General features: G+C 38.1%; 1 long non-coding RNA gene across 2 annotated transcripts in view; it reads right to left on the bottom strand.

The window, feature by feature from the left end:
- Positions 1 to 6,706: 6,706 nt before the first annotated feature.
- Positions 6,707 to 16,617, bottom strand: part of LOC140700222 (uncharacterized) — a 125,943-nt gene continuing 116,032 nt past the window's right edge. For both annotated transcript variants that reach the window (XR_012078554.1, XR_012078555.1), the window contains one exon: positions 6,707 to 6,755. This is a non-coding gene — a long non-coding RNA (uncharacterized lncRNA). The remainder of the gene's footprint in view (positions 6,756 to 16,617) is intronic.

Genomic DNA, 16,617 nt, shown 5'->3' on the forward strand with positions numbered 1-16,617 from the left:
TACAAAAAAGAACTGGACTCAATAGGTCTCAAAACTACTCTAGCTAGCATTTATACAGCTATAATCTTGTGCCAGGCCATATGCTGAGTATTTTCCATATGTTTTATTTCAATATCCTAACAATTTAGGAGATAGCTACAATGATTATATTTTACAGATGAGGAATAGAGAAATTAAGTTCTTGTTTAAACCTAGTAAATGAATGAATTGAGTTGAAATAGCATTCCCCCATAATTCATAACCACTCAGAATCTCAGCATATGACCTTATTTAAAAAGTCGGGGGAGGGTAATAGCTCAGTAGCAGAGTGTGTGCTTAGCATGCATGAGGTCCCCATTTAACTCCATTAAAAAATAAATACATAAACCTAATTACTCCCCCAATTTTTTTTAATTTAAAAATAAAAATAGGGTCTTTGCAGGTATAATTTTAACGTGGGCCCTAAATCCAATGACTGGTATGCTTATAAGGAGGCCACGTGAAGACACAGAGACACACAGGGAATGGAGCCGTGATGACAGAGGCGGAGGCTGGAGTGAGCCATGTGTGAGCCAAGGAACGTCAGGGATTGCAGAGCCACCAGAAACGAGGAGAGAGGCGTGGGACGGATTCTCCCTCAGAACCTCCAGAAGGAATCAACTCTGCTGACACTTTGATTTCTGACTTCTAGCCTCCAGCATGGTGAGAGAATACATTTCTGGGTCTTAAGCCACCCAGTTTGTGGTAATTTATTACAGCAATCCTAGCAAAGAACTACAAGGCTAACCTTTCAGTCATTTTACTGCATTAATCTCAAGTCTTATACAAGTGCCTATCACATCACTAATCACTCTTTTTTTTTTAATTTAAAAAAATTTTTAATTGAAGGATAGTCAGTCTACAATGTGTATCTATTTCTGGTGTACATCATAATGTTTCAGTCATAAATACATATATTTCTTTTCATATTCTTTTCATTATAGATTACTGTAAGATACTGAGTGTAGTTCCCTGTGCTATACAGTAGAAACTTGTGGTTTATCTATCTTATACACAGTAGTTAATATCTGAAAAATCTCAAACTCCCAATTTACCCCTTCCCACCACCCCTTCCCCACCTGGTAACCATAAGTTTTTTTTTTTTAAATGTCTGTGAGTCTGTTCCTGTTTTGTAAATAAGCTCATTTGACTAATCACTGTTTATGGGAATTATCTGCAATTAAGGGTAGAGAATGTTAATTTTTCACCTCCTGACCTAGCATAATGCTGGACATATATCATATATAAAAATAAAGGATTATCCATTCCTTTAAACTGACAAATCCTTCCTTCCTGTTTCTCCCATTCCTTACACATACCAGGTAAATGTCTTGGTTAATATCAGCAACAATGAAGAAAATAGTAAGTATGATTATGTTGCTACATACATTTCTATAGTTTATGAGTTTATTATTCTAAAATTAATCCCTCATTCTGGTTGTGAATGGTCTTTTATGTGGATTTTCACTTTGTTTTTTATATCATGACTTGTTATAGGCAGGACTTAATGCAATTACTTCATAACAATGCAATAAAGTAAACTAAGAAAGTAATTGCATGTGAAAAATGGGACCAAGTACAGAATGAAAGAAAAGTTAACATGAAGGTATGAATGAAGTTTGAACAAAAAACACAGAGAATAGATTCTTGACCTTGTTAGAGAAAGGCCACACATTTGTCGCTAAACATTGGAACAGAAACGCTAGAATAAGAAGACATACTCAGTGTCCTTAAGTTAAAACGTACCAGTTGCTCAGGAGGCCTTTCCTAAACTATTCCTCGCTGAAAACTGGGAAGGAGATCTCTCCCAGGCTTCTAAATAAAGAAGGGAATTTCACGCTTTGGATCTTAAGCTGTGCTGCCTTCTTGGGAAATAGGATCCTGTCATCTCAAGAACCCACATTTCAGAGTCATACTGAACTGGGTTCAAATCTTGGCTCCACCACTTACCAAATGGATGACCTTGAGATGTTCTTGATTTTGTTACATTTTTGTTAACTGGGATCATGAAAGTTACCTCCTGCAATTTTTATGAGGCTTAAAAGAAGTAGGATGTAAAACACTTGGCAGGGAGGAGATACTCCTTGTTAGTTCCCTTCTCCTAATAATAATTACCTTTTAATATGGACCTTTAAGCAATCCTTTATTTGCAAACTGCTTATTGCCCCTTCCTGCTCCAGATCTAAATTAATGTTCATTTTCAGCAACTCACAAGCTATTGAGTTGTCATTCTATAATTATAGAGTCACACACACATACTGCTTTATATTTAGCAATGTGACACATATACATATTTAACTTATGTATATTTTATTTAAAACATTTAAAAACAGAAAAAGACTTAAAACAGCAATTTTCAAAAGTGTGAGGGATTATGCTCACTATTCCACTCAATAAACACAGGTCTCAGATTGAATTTGAGATGGGAGACTGAACACAGCTGTTTAAGCCTCAAAATCTTCCTTGATTTCTATCTGTCCCAGTCTGTGTCTCACAATGTGTGTGATTCGTGTGTGTAAAGACAGCCATTTGTCAACAATCGTGGCCCCTAAATCAAAGTTAACTTTCCTTCTAGTGCTAATCTGAGAGCTCCTTCTACCTTTGGAGGAAAAAATTGGACTTCTGGTGAGACAGCTGTTTGCTAGTAGACTATGAACTGAAATGTTGACTCTTTGTGATCACATGTGAAAACTAGAAGCATATTTTAAAACTTAGGTTGTAAATAAGGTAGAACTTCACTTATAACCTATTTTAGCAGGTGGAAAATCAGTGCTTGAAAAGTATTTGTTGAGAGAGGAAGGAAGAGAGAGGCAACGAGAGAGAGGAGATAGGCCTAGCCCTTTAATGGGCTTTCTGGTTACATAAAACCAAACATTCCTATCTGTTCATAACACCGGAATTCTTCAGCTCTGGTCTTCTCTTCCTAGCTGGAATATCAGATTCTCCTGGGAATTCCTCTAGATTCCTGTCTCTTCTCTTCTGAGCAGGAATCAAGACAATTCACTACATGTCCTTGTTGGACAACCTCAGCCTCAGATGGATAGAGATGAAGGAACACTAGGCTGGAGTCAGGAGGTCTGAGATTGAGTTCCACCCTCCTAACAGCTGTGCTAGCTCTGACAACAGGCCTAATCTTCTCTCCCTGGGCCTCGGTCCTTTCGTACCTGCAAAGAGGGAGCAGAACTAGATGATCTCTCCAAGGTCAGGTTAATAAATAGTTACTGGATTTACATTCCCCTTATTTTGGGTCTTGCCCAGATCATGAAGGCAGAAATACCGTCTCCTTCATTCCTTAAGGATTTCAGAAGGGATTTCATTTCTTGCACACAATTGAAAATCTTTCTTTCTTCCCAACAGTGAGAGGTTTTTTTTTTAACTCAAGCTGAAATTAATTTAATAGTTTTTAGACCTTTTTCAATAAAAAAGGATTCTGTGTCTTCCTATTTTATATTCATATCTGAAAATATGCTAATAATATACAAAAAAACCTGTCTGTATAGCTCATAATTGCCTAAATGTTAAACAAATTAGAACCATATTTGACTAGTGTATCTTAGGTTGATTTTTTTTGAGAAGGATCTTGTGATATATTGACACAGGAATACATCGGAGATACTGGTTTTGGTTCCAAACCACCACAATAAAACAAATACATCACCATAAAGTGAATTACATGAATTTTTTAGTGTCCCAGTGCAGATAAAAGTTATGTTTACACTATACTATAGTGTATTAAGTGTGTAATAGCATTACGTCTAAAGAAACAATGTGTATATGTTAATTAAAAATACTTTATTGCTAAAAAATCCTAACTGAGCCTTGAGCGAGGTGTCGATGTTGATGGCTACTGACTGATCAGGGTGGTTTTTGCTGAAGGTTGGGATGACAGTGGCAATTTCTTAAAATAAGACAACAATAAAGTTTGCTGCATTGATTGACTCTTCCTTTACGAATGATTTCTCTGTAGCCTGCAATTCTGTTTGATAGCATTTTACTCACAGTTGAACTTTCAAAATTGGAGTCAATTCTCTTAAACCCTGCTACTGCCTTATCACCTAAGTTTATGTCACATTCTAAATCCTTTGCTGTCATTTCTACAATCTACACAGCATCTTCACTAGGAGTAGATTCCATCTCAAGGAACTACTTTCATTGTTCATCAGTAAGAAGCAACTCGAATCCATTCAAGTTTTATCATGAATTATTGCAGCAAGTCAGTCACACCTTCAGGCTCCATTTCTAATTCTTGTTCTCTTGCTATTTCCACCACATCTGCAGTTCCTTCCTCCACTGAAGTCTTGAACCCCTCAAAGTCATCCATGAGAGTTGAAATCAACTTCTTCCAAACTCCTGTTAATGTTGATGTTTTGACCTCTTCCCATGAATCACAAATACTCACATAATGTTTTCTGTAATATTCACAAATAATGACATTTAGACTGGTGAATCCTTTCCAGAAGGTTTTTCAAACTACTTTGTTCAGATCCACCAGAAGAATCAAGATCTATGGCAGCTACAGCCTTATAAAATGTATTTTTTCAGTAAGACTTGAAATCAAAATTCTTCCCTGATTGATGGGCTGCAGAAGGATGTTGCGTTAGTCATGAAAACAACATTAATCTCTTTGTACATCTCCCTCAGAGCTCTTGACTAACTCAGAACATTGCCATTGAGCAATAATATTTTGAAAGAAATATTTCTTTTTCTGAGAGCTCTGAACAGTGGGTTTAAAATATTCAGTAAACCATGTTGTAAACAGATGTGCTGTCATGAGGCTTTGTCTTTCCATTTATAAAGCACATGCAGATTTGATTTAGCGTAATTCTTGAGGGCCCAACGATTTGAGGAGTGACAAGTGAGCATTGGCTTCAAGTCACCAGCTGCATTAGCCCCTAACAAGAGAGTCAGCCTGTCCTCTGAAGCTTTGAAGCCAAGCATTGATTTCTCTCTAGCTCTGAAACTCCTAGATGGCATCTTCTTCCAATAGAAGGCTATTTTGTCTGCACTGAAAATCTGTTGTTTAATGTCGCTACCATCATTAATTATCTTAGCAAGATCTTCTGGAGAACTTGCTCCAGTTTCTACATCAGCATTGCTGCTTCATCTTGCACTTTTATGCTGTGGAGACGGCGTTTCTCTCCTGAAATCTCATGAACCAAACTTGCTAGTTTCAAACTTTTCTGCAGCTTCCTCCCCTCTCCCAGCCTCCATGGAAGAGAAAAGAGTTAGGACCTTACTTGAGCTTAGGCTTTTGGCTGGTTTGATCTTCTGTCCAGACCACTACAGCTTTCTCCTTGTCAGCAGTAAGTTTGTTTCATTTTCTTATTACTTATGTGTTCACTGGACTAGTACTTGAATTTTCTTCAAGAACTTCTCCTTTACATTCACAATTTGGCTAACTGTTTGGCACAAGAGGCCTAGCTATTGGCCTATCTCGGCTTTCAGCATACCTTCTTCACTAACCTTAATTATTTCTAGCTTTTGATGTGCAATTCTTCCTTTAACATTTTTGAACACTTAAGAGGCCACTGTACGGTTGTTAACTGGTCTAAGTCCAACATTGTTGTGTCATAGGGAATAGGGAGGCCCAAGGATGGGAAGAGAAATGGGGGAACAGCCAGTTGGTGGAGCAGTCAGAACACACACAACATTTATCAATTAAGTTTGTGCTTTTATATGGGCATGGCTCAGGGTGACCCCAAAGAGTTACAATAGTAACATTAGGGTTCACAGATCACCATGACAAATATAATAATAATGGTAAAGTTAGAAATGTTTTGTGAATTATCAAAATGTGACAGAGACATGAAGTGAGCAAACACTGTTGGAAAAATGATGCTGATAGACTTGCTCAATTTGTAATAAACACAATAAAACCTTTAATCTGTGATAAAAACAATACTATGAAGTGTACTTATAAATAAAGTGTACTATGATAAAATGAGGTATGTCTGTATATTACATTTTTAAAGGGTGGAATTTCATCTCTGAAGACTGACAAAGGGTCATGGCTAATTATTATAGACACCATCCATTGCTTACACACTTACATTCCCTCCTCTCTCCTTTCTTGCTAGTAGAACCCCTGCTAAGTGCAGCTACCATGCCAAAGATGGTCCTACTGGAAAACTTGACCCTTGTTCCAGTTTTGGACGATGAACTATCAATGGTCTGAATTAAGCACAGTAATGCCACTCCTTTTCCTCCATCCCCTGCCCTGTAGTGATTTATGTCTGGGCATTATGTGGCCCAGTTCTGACCAAGGGGATGTAAAGAAGGTGTGATAGATAGAAGCTTCCAGAAAATTTTGCTCTCTTAATTAAACAAATTAAAGGACAGACTCAGTTGGTGGGCTCTTCAATCTATTTATGTCCCTCCTTTCATGCCTATAGAGTAGATACCAAACCTCTGAGTACTGTGAATATCTTGTGAGTATGAGGCAATAAAGAATGGAAGCTGACCTTCCCAGGATGGTCACCAGCCTGGGGCTGCCTAATGCTTGACTTCTTGTTATGTGAGACAAATAAATCTCTCTTTGTTTTATCCACTCTAGCTTTACTTGTAGCTGAATGCACTCCTAAATGATACAGCTACCAATATGAACAGAGATACTTACATAACATGATAACAAGGATGGATTTCTGAGAATCTCCAGATTTTGAATGGTTAGATTAAGACATTTAAATGCCAAGACCCCACAAATTCGATGCTTGAAAGCACAGCATAATTAATTGCATCTAAAAGAAGAAAGAAAGAATGTATGGTTTTGGTAAACTAGGGTAGAAAGGACAGGTCTCAGTGGCCTACTAAGTTCAGAAATTTTTAATCAGGCTGAAAGCACATCTTCGGTTATTGGGCAAAAGTAAATGTTAGTCATTTTAATGATGTTGATGATGGTAAAATGATAATATTCACTTTTATTAACTGTTTACTAAATGGTAAATATTTTGCTAAGCTCTTTATAATCATTATCTTAATTAATCCTCACAAGTCCATGAAGTACTACTTTTCCCATTTTGTAGACAAAGGTACTGAGGTTGGAATAGGTAAAGCAACCTGCCCAAATTCACACAGAGAGTTGTGGTGGAGCTCAAACCCAGACAATCTCACGCTAATCTGTCCTATTTACCACTAAACTAGTTCAACGGAGTTTATTCCTCTACTTTAGTTCTAATTATTCTAATTGTGACACAGTCTCGACTTCTTAAAAAAAATGTAAGTACAATACAAAGAAGTTTTTTCCTAAACATTTGAGAATAAGTTGCCAACATGATGCCCTGCTCACCCCTCAAATACTTCAGTGTATGTAGTGGCTGGAATGCTGAGGCCACCCTGGCCCTGCCAAAAGAAAGATTTGTCCAATTCCTAACCACTGGTACCTGTGAATGTAGCCTTACTGAGAAATAGGGAATTTGCACATGCAATTAAGTGAAGAATCTCGAGATGAGATCATTCTGGATTTAGGGTGAGGCCTAAATCCAATGACTATCATCATTATAAGAGAAAGGAGTGGGAGATTTGAGATACTCAGATACAAAGGAGAGACACAGGGGAAACAAGTGAAGACAGAGGTAGAGACTGGAGTGATGCATCTCTAAGCCAAGGAATGCCAAGTCCTGTGGAAGTCACAAGAAGCTAAGAAAGAGGCATGGAACAGATCCTCCCTCAGAACCTCCAGAAGAGACCAACCCTGCTGACATTCTGCTTTCAGACTCGTGGCTCCAAAACTGTGAAAGAATCAACGTATGTAAAGCCACCCACTTTGTGATAATTTAAGTCGGTAACTCTAGGAATCTGATACAGTGTGTAACTTCTCCAAACAAGTACACTCTCCTAGAAAAACCACAATATAACCACTAAAATCAGGGAATTAATATAGATCCACCACTACTGTCTAATCCATTCAGTTTCACCAATTGTCCTAACCATATCCTTAATAATCCTTAATAATCCAATTTGGAATCACATTTTGCATTTGTGCCTTGTCTCTTTAGATTCCTAAAACTGCAATAGCCTTTCCTTGGCTTTTCTGACCTTGACAATTTTGAAAAGTATAGATCACAGATATTTTTGTAGAATGACTCTAAATTTGAGTTTCTTCAATGTTTTCTTATGATTAGATTCAGGTAACGTGTCTTCGGCAGGATCTCTGGAGAAGAGATGTGTTCTTCTCATTGCATTGTATCAGGTGATGCACAGTTCATGCTGTCCCATTACTGATTATGTTCCCTGATCACTTGGGGCAGCGGCTGTCAGTATTCTCCATTGTAGAATTATTAGTTTTTCCTTTGTCATTAATAATTACTCTATTGAGAGTTACTTTGAGACTGCTTATACCATATCCCCCATCAAAAAATATGGACTCACATTTTTGCTATTTTATTGAAGATTCATAATGTTACTATTATTTTAAATTATGCACCCTTTGGCCAGTATGAGACCTTTCACATTGACTTTCTCTCCTTTTAACATATCCACATCATTCTGTAGGCACCTTCTTTCTGGCACAAAAAGATGTCTTAGAGCATATATCCAGAGAAAACTCTAACTTGAAAAGATACTTGCCGATACTCACAGCAGCACTATTTACAATAGCCAAGACATGGAAACAATCTACATGTCTATCAACATATGAATGGATAAAGAAAATGTGGTGTGTGTATATATATATATACACACACACACACATATATACAATGGAACACCACTCAGCCATGAAAAAAGAATGAAATAATGTAATTTGCAGCAGCATGGATGGGCCTAGAGAGTACCATACTAAGTGAAGTAAGTCAAACAGAGAAAGACAAATATCATATGATATCATTTATATGTGGAATCTAAAAAAATGATGCAAATTTATTTATAAAACAGAAAGAGACTCAGACATAGAAAACAAACTTATGGTTATGGAAAGAGGATGGGGAAGGAGGGATAAATTGGGAATTGGGATCAGCTGATACAAACTACTATGTACATAATAGATAAACAACAAGGTCCTACTGTATAGCACAGGAAATTATATTCAATGACTTGTAGTAACCTATAGCAAATCAATGTGAAATATAAATATAAATATGTATATATACTGAATCACTATGCTGTACACCAGAAACTAATACATTTTAAACCAATTTTAAATCAACTATACTTTGATAAAAAAAAACTTTTTTTAAAAGATATCCCAGAATCACTTTGCTCTTTCCCCTGTCCCAGCCTTGAAATCAGTCATTTACTGGAGGATGGTATTTAAAACTCAAGATCTGACTGCTAGGTGTTCTTGAGCCTACTGACATATAGTTGCCTCTCACCTTCCCAACACTCACATACTCGCTTATATTAATATTTATATATTTTTTATCTACATAGATTAAAAACTATGGGTTCATAATTCCAACTAAATAAGACAGAGCTCCTTCTAGTTTATTTCCTTTTCCATCCTTAGAATTCTCTTATCTGAAGGTGAGAAATCGGCTCCCATTATCTTCATACTTTTACTGATTTACTCAATCCCAGGGTAGGTAACAAATCTCTCATTGCTTCTGCCACCTTCTTCCCTACATAGGTACACTTCACCCCTTTTGGGCTCTCATTCACTGAACCAGACCTCTCCCCATACAGACACCCTGCTCATCTGCCTGGTTCTGACACCCCTGATCAAGGAAGCTTCCTCACCCTGCACTCCTTACCTTGTGGGGCTTAGATGCTCTCCTAAAAGGACACCTCCTTACTCTACTAGGGTCCTGACATCCCAGGTCAGCCTGCCCCTGACCTCCATACTCTGAACTGGCTCCGACGCCCAATGCTAGGTCCGCCTCCATGGGTGGACACCCTCTTTACCCTACCCAAGCTGACACACCTATAATGAGGTGTCCTGCCATGTGGATGCCATCCTTCTCCCACCAGGGCTCTGACACTTGCACCAGCTCTGACACTCACATTGAGGCCGTGGCATTCCATGCTCAGAATGTGGACACCTCCTCAGATTACTCATGCTCTGGGCTGCCCTCCTGTGTGATGCTCTCCTCATCCTACTTGGGCTCTGACACCTTGTATCTGGCTGCCCCCTTCAGGGGAAACTCTCCTTACCTGCTTGCACTCTGGGATATTGGGCCATCACAACATCCCTCACTCTCTAGCACAGACATCTATCTTCATCAATCTCACTTTGTAGATGCACTCAAGAGTGTGGACCTTGAGATGGAGAGATTATCCTCGATTCTCTGGATGGGCCCAATCAAATTACTTGAGTCCTTAAAGGCAGAGAACCTTTCCTGGCTGCAGTCAGAGAGATGAGACAATAGAAGATACCAGAGAGATCTGAGCGTGAGAAGAGCTTGCCCTGCCATTTCTGACTTGGAAGATGAAGGAAGAGGGCCATCAGCCAAGAGAATACCCATCCTCTGGAAGCTGGTAATAGCTCTCAGCTAAGAGACAATAAGAAGGCGAGTACTTCAGTCTTACAACAGGAAATGAATTCACCTAACACAGCTCCGTAAGTGAACACAGCTCTGCCAACACTTTGATTTTAGATTTGTGAAGTTGGAGCAGAGGAATCATATGAGCCCATCAGACTTCTGACCTATCATGAGATAATAAATTTATATTGCTTAATTAAGCCATTAAATTTGTTACAGCAGCATTAGGACACATTTGGCAGTTTCTAGGCAATATCCAAAGTGAGAAATATTATATTACTTGCTATTATTTGATATCTCCTATGTTTGTAGCTAATAATTTATTATTATAAAATTATTTCTCTAATCTCTAATGACTCTTTTTAGCTCTAACATTCTCATCCAATAGTTTATGAGTTTTAAAGCTCAGAGTCTCTATTTTCTTTTCTTTTTTTAAGGAGAAGGAGTTTACATGGAGTTTTATTAGAGTGAAAGGTTTGTGAAGGTTCAGTAGTTTAAAATGGAAAAAAAAATTTGTTGGTACTCTTCCCACTTCTGGAAATGTTCAAAGAGGCTTTCTTAGTCAATTTTCTTCATCTCATCTTGAGGACTTCTGTGATAAGGGATAGGGCAATGTTTTGGAGACTGATTTTTTTTTGATGACCACAGGGTTTCCAGTCCTCTTGCCTTTAAATCCGTATGATTTTAACTAGTCTATTAAGTTGTGCTCAGTAGGGTTTAAGCAGAAGGCAACTTTATTGTTTCTCAACAACTTCCATTAAACCTACTCTGCTGGCTCCTTCTTCTATCCTGGATAAAGTCTCCAGAAGATACCACAGCTTTTAAGATACTACCTGGTGTGAAAACATAATCTCATTTTTTTTTCTATAATAACAAGTCCAGTTCAACCCACAATGGAAACTTAACTTTCTAATTCTTAGCTGTTTTTTGGCCTTTTCCCTTCTTTGCTCTTCCACTCCTTTCTCCTAACACTGAGTCCTCCTGGCAGCGGGAAGGAAGAGATGGAAGGAGACAGACAGTTCTTATTAGTCTTGTTTGACAGTAATCAGGCATTGGTGATTTCTGGATGTGTCAGATGACCAAATGCTTTTTTCATGTGATGTTTCTGGGGCCCCTTAGAGATCATCTTGCTGGGATTTTGAATTGCTGCTCCCTGGCACTTGTGATATTTCCTCTAGCCAGCCAGATGTGATTGCTCTCTAGCCCCTAGCCTGTGGCGATCCATCCTCTTATGTTAAACGGTCGCCCTCCAGGAAGACTTTTTATGGGAAATCTGCCTGTGGGGCTCACAATAGACTACTTACCAAGGGTCACCTCTAGTCCATAGAAAAAAACAAACAAAAAACATGTCTTTGTTTCAATGTTCATGGAAGTTCCCTTTGCTCCTTCTCAAATTCTCTCTCTTCCCTTGGCATTTGGCAGAAACTTCTAGTCATTTAGCATTTCCAGATATGAGCTAGGTTCTAGTTTTTATGTTTTCCTGAATCTCAGAATTCATAGGCCAAACATTTTTAGTGGCTTCCTGACGTCTGCTTCTCTCGAGAAGACTTCCTCAAACCGAGGAATTTAACAAGAAATGGGGTCACTCTCTCTAAATAATCCTTACTCTCCCGATCACTTCCTATTGAATTCTTCTTTCATACACATTGGCAGAACTTTATTTTTTTTTTTTTGCCACTACCTTTATAAATGGTCCATCCTGCTTTAACCCTGGGAGCACTTTATACATATTATTCTCAGCTTTGGGGCATTGACCTAAACTTCCAGAAAGAGCCATAGTTTGATATCCTATTACACTTCTCCAAATGCTCTATTGCCATGATAGTGCCTTGCAAGTTGAAAGTCAAAGTTCACCTGAAATCAGTGTAACTGCCAGCACCCTAAGAGCGCGTGTTTAGAAAGCACCCATCCACCGCCTGATCTTGCTGTTTAGTTTCATTAAAAGGAAAGGAAATACAAGACTATTTTCTGAGGGAAGCTTCCAGAGAGAGAGTTCTGCTGCCTGAGGTTGACTAAGTAAACCCTTGTACAACTCTGAATTGTTTTAAAATCCAGTGGATTAGAGAAACGCTTGTTAGAATCACTCTTCCAAATACAGGGAATTTGCCACTGTTCACTTAAGAGTTTTCCTTTTTCAGTATATATGTCATCCAGATTAAGGAGGCTTACATTTTTGGTACTTCTTTATCCAAATTCATGATTTATTGAATCAGTGAACTGCGAATAAAAACAGATAATTCATGTCTAATATATGTAGAATCTCGTTGGGTTGAGAAAACAAAAGGGATTTACTGATTGAAAGGCTCATAAGATTATGATGGATAACAAACGATGCTATATATCTTTACAAAACATGTAATGTGAGATTCTATACATGAGGCATTACTAAAAAAAATGCTTAAAACAATTATTCTTGATTAAAAGCTTAAAGTCACATGGTTTGGTGAGCATGCAGTGAGAATTGAGGTTGGCTGCCACCCAGGAGGACCTAGATCAAAGGCTATATCTTGATGCAAAATCTTGATCTTCACAAAGGCACCTCAGGATATGGAGAAGCTGTGATGTTAACTTATAAACTTGCTGAATCAAAATTCCATATTAGATTCAGCTTTCCCATTGGACTCATATTATACAATTAAGGAGTATTCTTCCAGTAAGAGAAATCTATCTAATTTATACTTATTAACAATACCTCTTAAAATACTCAGAGTTCGAGAAAGAAGTTGCTGGTCCCAATAATATGACTCAAAGTGAGATACAGAACCTAAAATAAAATATATATACTCAAAATTAGGCACTGTCAGGTGAGATGGAAGTGGCCAAGCAGCAGAGAGTACTTTGGTGGTAGCAAATTCAAATCATTTTTATTTTGTCCAAATTTCCAGTCTGCTTTTTTCTCTTTTCTCTAGATATCTACTTGGTCATTCTTTCCTACTTTTTCCATACTTCAAGACCCTCTATCGTCTCCAGCATCTTAAAACCCAACTTGCTCTCTCTCTCATGTCCTATTTCCTCAAGAGTCGGTCAAGGATCAATCATGTTTATGTGGTGAACTATTTCATGCTAAAATGTTCATGGTTGGCTAAAGCTTTATGTCATTTACTTCATCTGACAAATTATGTGGGTGTTTTTTGTAACTTCTGTAAAGATTATGACTAAATAATAAAAATTTCAGTCACTTACCATGCAAGCTGGTAAGGAAGAGGTTTTGGGAACAGTACTTTGGGCAGACTATAGACTGTATTTTTTATGGGGCATCAGCTCTACTTGTGAGATCTTTGGTGATAAGAAGTGATGTAAGGGGCTAAGCGTATAGACTTAGGAGCCAGAACATTTATGTTCAAGTTCTCACTCTGCCACTCACTTGCTACGTGAATGCAGAAGCTATTTCCCTCTGCATCTCTATTAGGGTTTTATAGTGCCTACCTCACAGAATTCTTGTGAGGATAAATAAATGAACACATATGAAAATGATCTGAATGGTACCTGGCACATCCTGAGTGCCACCTGTGTGTATACTATTGGTGGTGTTGTCATTGTTATTGTTATTATTATTATTAAGTAAGACAATACCAAGTACAGTGCTTAGAATAGAGATTGGTACCTAAGGAGCACATAATAAGCTACTGAGCTCCACCTTTGTGTGTATATTTACATGTATATTTGTACAGCTCTGATTACAACTGAAGAATATTTAGTGAGCAGTCAGATTTACTAGTTGTTATCATGGCTTTTAAACCATTCACTAATTGACTGTTCTATTAATTTCTTTATTCAAAATAAGTTACCGAATATCCCATAAATGTCAGGCACTATGCTAACCACTGGGGATTGAAGGATACTTCATATCAACAGGAAATGGGGTAAGGAGGAAAGGGGAGAGAGTCAGGGAATAATGACAAATATAAACACGGGCAAAACGATGAAGCGATAAATGTTCTGGAATCAGCATCTCTGAACAAAGCTGCCCAGGAAATGAAGAAGAATTCAAAGGCTCAGATGACCCAATAAATTCTGTTTAAAACATTAAAAGGTATAGATTATTTAAAAATAGGAAAGGCCTAGCTATATTTATAAGCAGGAGGGAAGTAATTGCCTGGGAGAGGGTATAGATGCCCCAAAGAAGAAGATCAAAGAAGCCATCTGCTTTGAGAATTAGGAGAAAACATCCAGAAGGGAAGGAACTTTTTTTTTTAAGTACTGGAGAGGTATTGAGATAAGATTAAAAAAAAAAAGCAAAACTTGGACTCAGCTTAAAATATCTCAGTTAATGCTGAGTACATACGTCGAGTTAAGACTGAAGTTCAAGGAGAGAAAAGGTATATGAAATGACCCTCTGGGGAAGCTTAGTTTAGAGACAAGATGGACGGGCTGAGAGTTAGCGCTCAGTTCTAACCTGAGCTTAGCTGGGTGGCTCCTGACTAGTCATTTCTGCTCTCTGAGGCTTATTTTCCTCAAAGGTAAAATCCAGTTGAACTCTGAAAGTTCTAAATCCCCTTCCAACTGCAGGATTTTGTAACTGCTGACAATTAGAAGAGTGCCACAGAACAGCGATGTTTTACGGAAGGTCATCAGTCTACATATACGCTACATAAATGAGGACCAAACTAAATGTACTCATCAGCAAGTTTGAAGTTCCTGTAGCAGATGCTTATGGATCCTTGGTAAGTTCATAAAAAGCATTCCTCCAGCTGTTTTTGAGTGAGGCTGGCAATCCTTCACAAACTGTCTTGACAGGATGCTGACCAGTGCTACACTGATCATAGGTAAGCTGGCAAGTGGTCCAGAAAGTGCAGAGAATCATTTTAGAAGATCGGCTGATGCATATGGGAATCACATCCCACTTCTGGAAGGCATGAAACTTACAATGTCTGCATTATTTCACCTCCATTGGAGCTGTGGTACTCACAATCACCTCCTTATTTGCAAGTGAGGAAAATGCTCAGATTTATGAAGTTATGTTGCCCAAATGGGTATAGTTAGTGGTAGACTCCTAGCTTGTGAGTAATTACAAGGAGATATAATGCTTTGTACCAGAGAGAATGAGGTTCTGCATTAGGAGATAAAGATCTGAAAAATAGTGACTTATACAGGTTTATTTCTCATTCATATAAAATAAATTCAGAGGTAGGCCTTCCAGAGGAATACAGAAGCTTCACATTGTTAGGGACCCAGGCTCCTTTTATTTTTCTGCTCTACTGAATGTGGTTTGCATCTTAAAACTCACTGCACTATCCAAGAGAACTGCTGGAGCTCCAGCCATTGTATTTGCATTCCAGGAAGCTTGAAGAAAGAAAGAAGGTAAGAGCACCCTTGCCTTTTGAGGATGCTTGCTAGCAATAAAATATACTTTCCACCTATATCTTATGGCCAAAATTTAACATAGTCACTATGTCTAGCTACAAAGTAGACTGGAAAATTTAATCTTTTAGCTGGATAGTAATGTGACTGACAAAAAGTTGGTGTTCTTATCACTAAGGAGTAAGTATAGAATAAACACTGAAAGATAACTAGCATTTTGGTAGTCTTCCATTGTGTCATATCAGTTGTGAATTAGCTTGGCACTCTACTCCATCTCATCTTCATGCAATAATACAGGCTGATAAAGCCACTACTGTTTGGAGTGTAGCTTGTTCCTCGGGCCAGGAAGGGAGCACACATCACTTCTACTCACTTCCACTGGCCAGCGGAAGCCACGTGGTCACATCTGATTTCAAGGGGGCAGAGAAATGCAGTTTCATCATGTGCTTTGATGGAGAAGAAAGAGGATATTTGTGATGAGGTTTGATGACTACCATAGGCACTTGCCTCACAGAACCAGTTACTCTAAGATTCTAGATCAAAATATTGAAGGAACAGATAAATGACTAGTCAAGAAGTATCAACCACAGCAAGGGCATGAGGATTTCTTCTAAAGGAAAACCTTAGTGCTTTTCAGAATCACAATCTTATTATTAGTTTAAAAATGCAGATTTCTTGACACTAGCCCAAGTGAATCTGATTCTTTAGGTTGTGGATGGGGCCCAGAACTCTTCATATAACAAACATCTCAGAAGATTCTCAGCCATGTGACCATCCTTTGAGTAAAACTGCATAGCAGGTATCAGAATAGCCAAAACAAAATCAATTCACTAAAAAAATAAAAGCACAATAGAACATTAATTCAAGGTATTTTTTAGATGAG

The sequence above is a fragment of the Vicugna pacos genome, chromosome 12, assembly GCF_048564905.1.
Source record: "Vicugna pacos chromosome 12, VicPac4, whole genome shotgun sequence".
Classification (NCBI taxonomy): Eukaryota; Metazoa; Chordata; class Mammalia; order Artiodactyla; family Camelidae; genus Vicugna; species Vicugna pacos.